At 36.2% G+C, this 8,430-nt stretch overlaps 1 long non-coding RNA gene across 1 annotated transcript; it reads right to left on the reverse strand.

The window, feature by feature from the left end:
* Window positions 1-8,013, reverse strand: LOC149834453 (uncharacterized). The gene is made up of 3 exons (XR_016432777.1): window positions 7,763-8,013; window positions 5,343-5,554; window positions 1-342 (listed from the first exon to the last, which is right to left on the reverse strand). It is a non-coding gene; the product is annotated as an uncharacterized LOC149834453 (long non-coding RNA).
* Between the last annotated feature and the right edge of the window lie 417 nt (window positions 8,014-8,430).

The following is an 8,430-nucleotide window of genomic DNA, read 5'->3' on the forward strand; positions in this document are numbered from 1 at the left end:
GTTGGCAGGTCAGAATTCACATCACCTATTTCTGGTTTATACAAACACCCTTTTGACTGGTTGACCAACATGGACGCTAAAGAATTTGCGAGCAGTATATCAAAAAAATCAAACAAAAACTCATAGCAACCGTTGGTTGAAACAGAAAAGAATAAGATCAGGGTGGCACTTGCTTCAACCATCCCCATTTGGTTTACTTGTGCTTTAGAACTACAACGACTATGGTGGGCTAAAATTGGCATCCTAAGCAGATGTTCCTCCTGAGGAGCTTCCATTGGCTTTTCTCTCCCTCCAGCGGGCCCATATCCAACGCAGAACCATGAAACCTCCCAGAGCATAAACCTGGTCAACAATAAACAAGATGTTTGAAAAGCTTAGATACGATAATAAACAACAGAATTGTGCTTATGCATTAAGAGCACAGAAGCCAATCTGAAAAGCTCTCTCTCTCTCTCTCTCTCTCTCTCTCTCTCTCTCTCTCTCTCTCTCTCTCTCTCTCTCTCTCTCTCTCTCTCTCTCTCGTGGCACACATCATATGTGCAGAACACCATTACCAGGCATACGAAATATAAGATCTAAGGGCATGTTTGCACCTTGCAATGCCTTGTGATTCTTGGGTTTTCTCAAGATACTGTGATTGTAAATCATAATCACAACACTTTCTCAAGGTTAGATAAACATGAGAAAAGTACTGGTGATTGTAATTGTCAGCTGTGATTGTTTCTACATTAATCTTGTGAAAGTAGTCACAAGATTGACAGCTTTTACTTTCTCAACTGTGATAGTTCATCCCCACTTCTGACCAAAGAAGGCGTAAAACAATTTTTCTCCACTCTTGCATTTCAAGGCTCATGTTTGAAACAAAATTTACATGAAAGATTCTTGTATTTTAATTGTAGAATGGTTATGGTCAATGGCTGTCAAGTGTGAATTCTTAGAACTCAAAAAACTACTACAGGACTCCAAGTGCACATTCTTCAAAAAATCCATCAAGATGGAGCTGCAGAGTCCAGTTCTGAAGGCCTTGTTAAGTCAAGTGGAAGTTCTACAGGCTTTCAAGTCAATGTGGAGAATGTGTCACTTGACAGACCTCCTAGTGCCAATGGGATTAGAGTGTACTACACTCCTTCAATAACAATAGAAGGGCAGTGTCCTCATTCGACCATGTCAGCCATTAGAAGGAAAAGCCAAAGAATGAAGACAAGAGGCTCTCGAATGGAATACTTCATTAGAGCTAACAATGAGATATTGCAACCCTATATTGGAATGATCCCTTTACACCACTAAAAGACAAAAAAAAAGACTACAACTAAGGTAAATGTACAAAAATACCCTTATAAATAATTATATATACAAAAAGAGAGGGATAGCACAACATGAAGGTAAAATACATATTACTTTTCAACACTCCCCCTCAAACTTGCGATGATACTAATGAAATCATTCCAAGTTTGAAAATAAATATTTTAAAATGAGATGATGAAAGACTCTTTGTCTGTTTCTTTGGACCCCACATGCATGAGAGATAGTTCTATCTGCATAAGCAACTCTTGTAAAGTAAGAATCGATCTCAATATGTTTCATTCTTTCTTGAAATTCAAGATTCTTGACAATGTGAATTGCATTCATGTTGTCATGTTACATAGGGGTCTTCTCAAGAATTGAAACACCAAAATCACTTAGTAACCATCTAATTCATATGAGTTCTACCGTGACTTGGGCCATAGCCCTATAATCAGCCTCAGTCGTAGACAAGGCCATGAAATCAGTGAGCTCCCAAAAAATACATAATCCAAATGTAGATAGTATATCTCTACTAGAGCCTCCAAAATCAGTATCACAATAAGCTCTAAGATCACAAAAGGCGGATAATGAGAAAAACATCTCATATTGCATAGTATCACTGACATACATTATTCTCCTTAGTGCAACGACAAGATGCATTGACCTCGGTGCACTCATAAACTGGCTAACTACATGCACAATGTAAGAAATGTCAAGCATCGTTATAGTGAGGTATACTAAACTTCCAACCAATTGCCTATATATAACAAGATCATCCAGTTATTCCCCATTTAAAGCCCTCAACTTTGCATTGTCTTCCATAGGTGAATCCACTCTCTTAGTATCATAAACAAGCCTTGTTTTTTACACTAGTTCAATATTGTATTTATGTTGAGGCATAAATTTCTCGTCTTGAGTAATGTCACCTTGAGGCCTAAGAAGTATTTTAAGATTCCCAGATCCTTCATCTCAAATATTGTTAGCCAACTTTCTTTTTGTATCTTAAATCTTTTGAGCAACATCCCTTATAACAATCATATCATCCACATATAAAATAAGTAAACATTTTCCTTGACTAGAGGATAACACAAATAACGTTGTATCATGATGACTTTGTTCAAATTCCAATGATTTGACTATTGAGCTGAATTTCTCAAACCAAGCTCTTAGAGCTTGTTTAAGACCATAAAATGCTCTCTTTAACTTGCATACTCTTTATTATGGATCAAAATAGCCTTGAGGGAGCACTATATAGACTTCTTTTAAATCTCCATTTAAAAAAGCATTTTTCAGATTCAACTGCCATGAACTCCAAGATTTAATTGCAGCCACTACAAGTAAAGTTCTAATGGATGTCATGTGTGCTACATGAGCAAATGTTTCAACTAATCTGGCTTTATATCTTTTAATGGAACTATATGCCTTAGTCTTTATTTTGTAAACCCATTTGCATCGCATTAAGTTCTTTCCAAGTGGAAATTTTACAAGCTCCCTAGTTTGCATTCTTTGCAAAGCACTCAACTCTTTAGCCATTGCCCTTTGTCACTCTTCTTTTGATACTTCCTCTGCATAGGAATTAGGCTCAACATAAGAATGAATTAGGGCTAGAAATGCATGATATTTTGGAGAGAATGATTCAAATGAAACAAAGCGAGTGAGAGGAACATAAATACGGGAACTATGATGCACCTGAAAAGTGAGAGATGTGGCTTGAATTATATCAGTTGAAAGGGAATCAGAATTGGTCCTTAATGTTCCAATCTCTTCTTGCTCTACTCTTTCCAAAAAGGGTATAGTCACAATTCCTTGCCTTCTCTCATAAGTTTGCGCAAATATGTCAAATGGCACTCTAGCATCACTCGGAGTATTTGCAACCTCACTATTCCTTTCTTTTCAAGATAAGGCATAAAAAATGATATATCTTTCTCTCTTTTTTCACTTGTGTTCTGCAAAAAATAAAGCAAATGGTCTGAGAACTCCATACGTTTGGAAATTCACATCTTATTATTAATGAGATCATAACATTTATAACCCTTTTGCTCCACTGCAAACCTCAAGAAACAATAGTTCTTAGCACGAGGTGAGAGCTTATTGAAATATCTGACAAACAATAATACAAAACATGTATAACCAAAGACCTTCAACATATTATAGTTGGGTGCTACACCATACAATTTTTTGTTAGGGTGATATACCTTTTAACACTCTATATGACATGCGATTAATCTAACAAACTGCTATACATGTAGCATCCGCCCAATAAACTCTAGGTATATGGCTGGTAAACATGACATCTCTAGTGGTTTCAAAAATATGCAAGTTTTTTCTTTCTGCAATACAATTTTGTTTAATCGTATAAAGGCACAACTTTTTAAGAACTATACCTTTCTCTTGCAAGAAACTCTCAAACATACAAGTAACATATTCTCTCTTTGAATATAAGTAGAAGATCTTAATTCTAGAAGAGAACTGAGTTTCAATCATAACATAATTTTTTCTGAAAAATTGAAAGTTTATTTCTATTATTCATGAAGTAAATCAAAGTGTATCTTGTACAATCATCAATGAAAGTGATAAAATACGATGAACCTCCTTTAGACAACAATGGCGAAGTTCCCCAAACATGCTCTAACAGACTCAATTATTCTAGACCCAAACGATAGAGCATGACTTTATCCAACTTACAACTTTCACATTCTTTAGCATGCTCAAGTGGACAAAAGATACTAAAGTCGTGAGCTGAAAATGTGGCCAAGCCGCTGATGCCATAAATGGAATCCTCCAAAGCTGCAGCTCTTAAACTGATTTTTGATCCTCTCTACAAGCTCATATCTAGCCAATCTAGGCAGTAGCCAATGCAGTCTCCTCAAATGGTTTTGCACCAAGAGTCTTGTTCTTGGTCTCTTCTGCCATTACCTCGGATAGTGCCTGAATAAGGGTAGGAAAGGATGCTCGATGAAGAATCCCATTGTGCACACTATCAAATTCAGTGCGCAGAGCCATGAGGAGGTCTATGACCTGCTGCTGGTCATTAAACTCAGCTTCAAGCTTTTAGCATTCCCCACCCTTCTTACATTTGGAACACTTCACATTCGGAAGCATAGGGAAAAGAGCATCCACAATTACTGAAACTCTGTAAAGAAGGCCTGAATTGACTCGCCTTCTTGCCTCAAGTTCTTGAGCTCTTGAAACAGTTGATATCTATGAGCTCAATTAGACAGCTCAAAAACTAACCCCATATTTCTTTAGCTTCTTCAAACTTCACACTATTCAGAGCAATATTTTGCTCACTAGAACTCAAAAGCCAGGATTTAACCTTGGCATTATCTCTATCACATTCATCAAAAGCAGTCTCATAATTTTCACCATCATTTTCCGGCATTCTTTTGGACTCATCTAAATATCCACCATATCATAGGCCCTTCCCAACTGTTTTTATAGATTCGACCCAGTAGGAGTAATTAGTCACATCCATTGATGAGGATGATGTGAATAGCATCCTTCTGCTCCATAGTCCATACTTCATAAACCCCAAACTACAATATTCAAGTACCCTACACAAATTTAACAGCAGTAACAAACAAGAACTTGCAAGAATCTAACACTGTATTACTTCAACACAAAATGTCTCACTCTAAGAAATCACCAAGAAGCAACACCGATTTTTTTGTGACTCATTGTTCAATGTCATTTTTCTCAGCTATCTTTATGAATGTGAGACCTTTCAAACAATGTATTCAGTATTTAACCATTTTTGACATTGCACGTATTGCTAACTATGGGTTTGACCAACTGTACAAACTATAAAAAAGTTCCATTCAAATAATTGACCTTTTTTTCTAAAGACTTGGACTGCCCTTCACAACAATGGCCGAAAAACAATTAAGCTTGTTCACACATAATAGCATGGAAATAAGATTACACACAATAGCGTTAACTAAACTGCCCCTGGTGAATATACCACCGCTTTGAATATAAGCAAAAAACCAATAAAGTGATGTAGCTCTAGAACCACAAGAAAGAAAAAGAAGGGCATTAAGGGATAAGTGAAGGTGGACCTGCCACATGTTCCTAGGGTTCATTCCCTCGGAGGACTCTTCAACTTCCAACTTCAGTGGAGGAGGGATGTTGATGGCAAGGCCAACACCTTGAATCTTTACGATGGGAGGGCCCCCTCCTTGGAGATTCTCTCCATCCCTGCCTTCTCTCTCCTCTGGCATGCCTTAGCCCACGTCTCTTCTTGCTTGCTTTGGCTGACAGAAGCAATCACCTGAGTAATTTCTTAAAAAGTTAGTCATTTATCTAAAATATTTGGAACCTAATGAAGATAAATGTGAATTTGCCATACATAAATATAAAATACCCTTTTAGTTTTTAATAATCCAGTCGGTGAATGTTTGAATGTATAACAACTTTCAATGAGATCTTTATTTGCAAGAGCTAATTTTCGGGGTAGCTCATATAAGTCCACATTTGTCTATGTTGTGGTTTTCAGATTTGTAATCAACGTTGTTGTTTCTATATTTATTGATGATATAAAACTGTAGGTCCTGCTTGGATGTGTTTTTATTTTTGTAAGCATAAATAAGAAAATATTTTATAAATAAAAAATTGTTTCTTATTTATAAGAAAATAATTGTTTGGATTGCAAACTATTTAAACCTAAGATGATGGCAGCAAGGGAGGAGGGATGATGACGGTGATAGAATGTGAGAAATAGAAAAAAAGTCCGCTTTTGTTCAACAAATGATGGTTTTTATTTTTATTTATGAACACTTGTTTAAAAAATAAAGATAAACCTATTAAACATGAAATATTTATTTAAATAAATACAAATGAAAAATAAGCTATTTATAAAACATACAAAGGAGAGGGGTTTAATAAGTTACTGCTAGATTAACTTAAGGTCCCCGCTGCCCACTAGAGAGTACACAAGCTTCGACCTTGCGGCAAGGGATTCCCTCCTTGGTTTTAGAACCATCCAATGTCATATTAGGACATACAAATGTCCTTTTAATGGATGGATGGATGGATGTAAAACAAAAAGGCTTAATTTAAGGTGTGCTTTGGCAAAAAGGAAAATTGGTAGAGAAAGAAATTCTCTTTAGTTGTTTTTAGAGATCTGACTCATGGAAATTGTTGGTTAAAGTGGGCCCTCTTATTTCAGGAAATCATGTTATTGCTTCTATAGGTGGTAACCTAAAATACCATGAAAAGCTGAAATCATGTTACTGTTTCTATAGGTGGTAACCCAAAATACCATGAAAATCTTAGATGGGTGTAACTTTTGAAAACTTAATAAAACTCCATATTGATTTGGCATAGAACGTAAGGCCCACCAGATTTCTCGGAACCAAGAATTCTAAGCTAGGTATCTATACAAACCCTTAATATAAGTGATTAAATAAATTTAACTGATAGCAATATTCCAATTCAAGAGGGAAAACCTACTCAAGATAGATATTTAAATAAAAAAGGTACTTTACGAAAAGACACCTAATTTATCAGCTATTAGAGAAAACAGTCTACTATTTATTTATTACATTAAGAAGCTTGCTTTTATACTTTATGTTTAAGACAAATGTGGTCTTAAAACATTTAGTTGACCTTTGATTACTCAAAGAAAGTGAAAAAATACACTCATCATTGTTTTGCTTAACAAAAGATCATAAGATGATATAAGATGAGTTTTATAAAAAGCATGGTTGGTATTCTCAGAACTCGATATCGGATTGGCCACCTGTGGCTCAATGACTTGAACGAGTCACAATTTCTTATTTAGTTTACTAAAACATAAATAATAAACATATACAGTATAATTACATATAAGTATCATCCAAGTTGTCTCCCAAGCCGCCATTCAAATGCATAATAATATCATAAAAACAGATGCTTGGGAGAAAAAATTTAGTAATTAAATAGCCCAACAAAAGATCAAGATCATCATGTTCCAAACATTTCACAAACATTAGGAGTCCATAATGGGAGGATATAAAATTTAAAATTTCTAATAGTATTCATGCAAAACTAGGATGATGACACATTCGAGCCCGTTCACTCATCACTGCAGCAATCAAATTGAGGTTTGGCGAGACAGATTAACTAAGCAAGATTATCAACCGAGCAATTAAAGCCCACCAAACACTTCACCAAAAACTAGTTTCATTAAGCAAGACTATCAACCAGATTAATAACGCCTACCAAGCACTTAGCAAAAAAATAAATTTATCTACAATGACAAAAAAACAATTGCAACAGAATGACAGACCTCGTAGGTAACACCCAAAATAAGTTACACATACACAAAAATCACAAAGCCCATCTGTTATTGGAAGGGTAAAAAGGTAGACAAGAAGGAAAAACACCAAAAAATTCGAGATGAACAGGGTGCGCTAGCGACCCCCTTTTCCCGCCACAAACAGAGAGAGAGAGAGAGAGAGAGAGAGAGAGAGAGAGAGAGATTAGAAGGCAGGATTACCTTGTCTATGCTACTTTGCTTCAGAGTTGAGAGAGAGTCGGAGCGATTCTGGAGTGGTCTGTTGAGATTTGACGGACCCTCGCGAACTCAACGGCCGGGCACCACCGCCACACACACACACACACACAGAGAGAGAGAGAGAGACGGGTTAAGCGTTGTCACAACCACCGTCGGTGGTTCTCCAACTGGCCGGAAAACTCACCGGCGGTGAGAGGGTAAAGGGGAAGGATAAGGTTTCGAAGGGTCCCTCTGGTTTTAGGTTTTAAGCATTTTTCTTAAAGGAAAATTTTCCATTTAAATGACAACATTTCTCCCTTTTCAGAAAAGAAACTTACTTTTCCAAAATTCGTAATATAAGCCATAGCTTTTCTCGAAACTGTCAAATGAGAGCTTCATGTCAACATCCATTGGCTTGGAAAACGTGATTCTTACCTAGTTTCTTATATTGTTCTTCGAAACTGAAACCTGAAAAAAAGGGAAAAATATTCATTTCTCTTCATAGAAAACAAAACACAAATACTTGAAGTTGAATAATTGATATGAAGGTTATTACTGTAGTTGGCTTATGATTTATTATAACTTTAGGCAGTTGATTTGCAGTTTTCAGCAAAACAGAAGCCCGTATCAGAAAATTCATAGATGCAAGACCTGCACTTTTGGAACTAAGT

The sequence above is a fragment of the Nuphar pumila genome, chromosome 6 (assembly GCF_984573655.1).
Source record: "Nuphar pumila chromosome 6, dmNupPumi1.hap1.1, whole genome shotgun sequence".
Taxonomy (NCBI): Eukaryota; Viridiplantae; Streptophyta; class Magnoliopsida; order Nymphaeales; family Nymphaeaceae; genus Nuphar; species Nuphar pumila.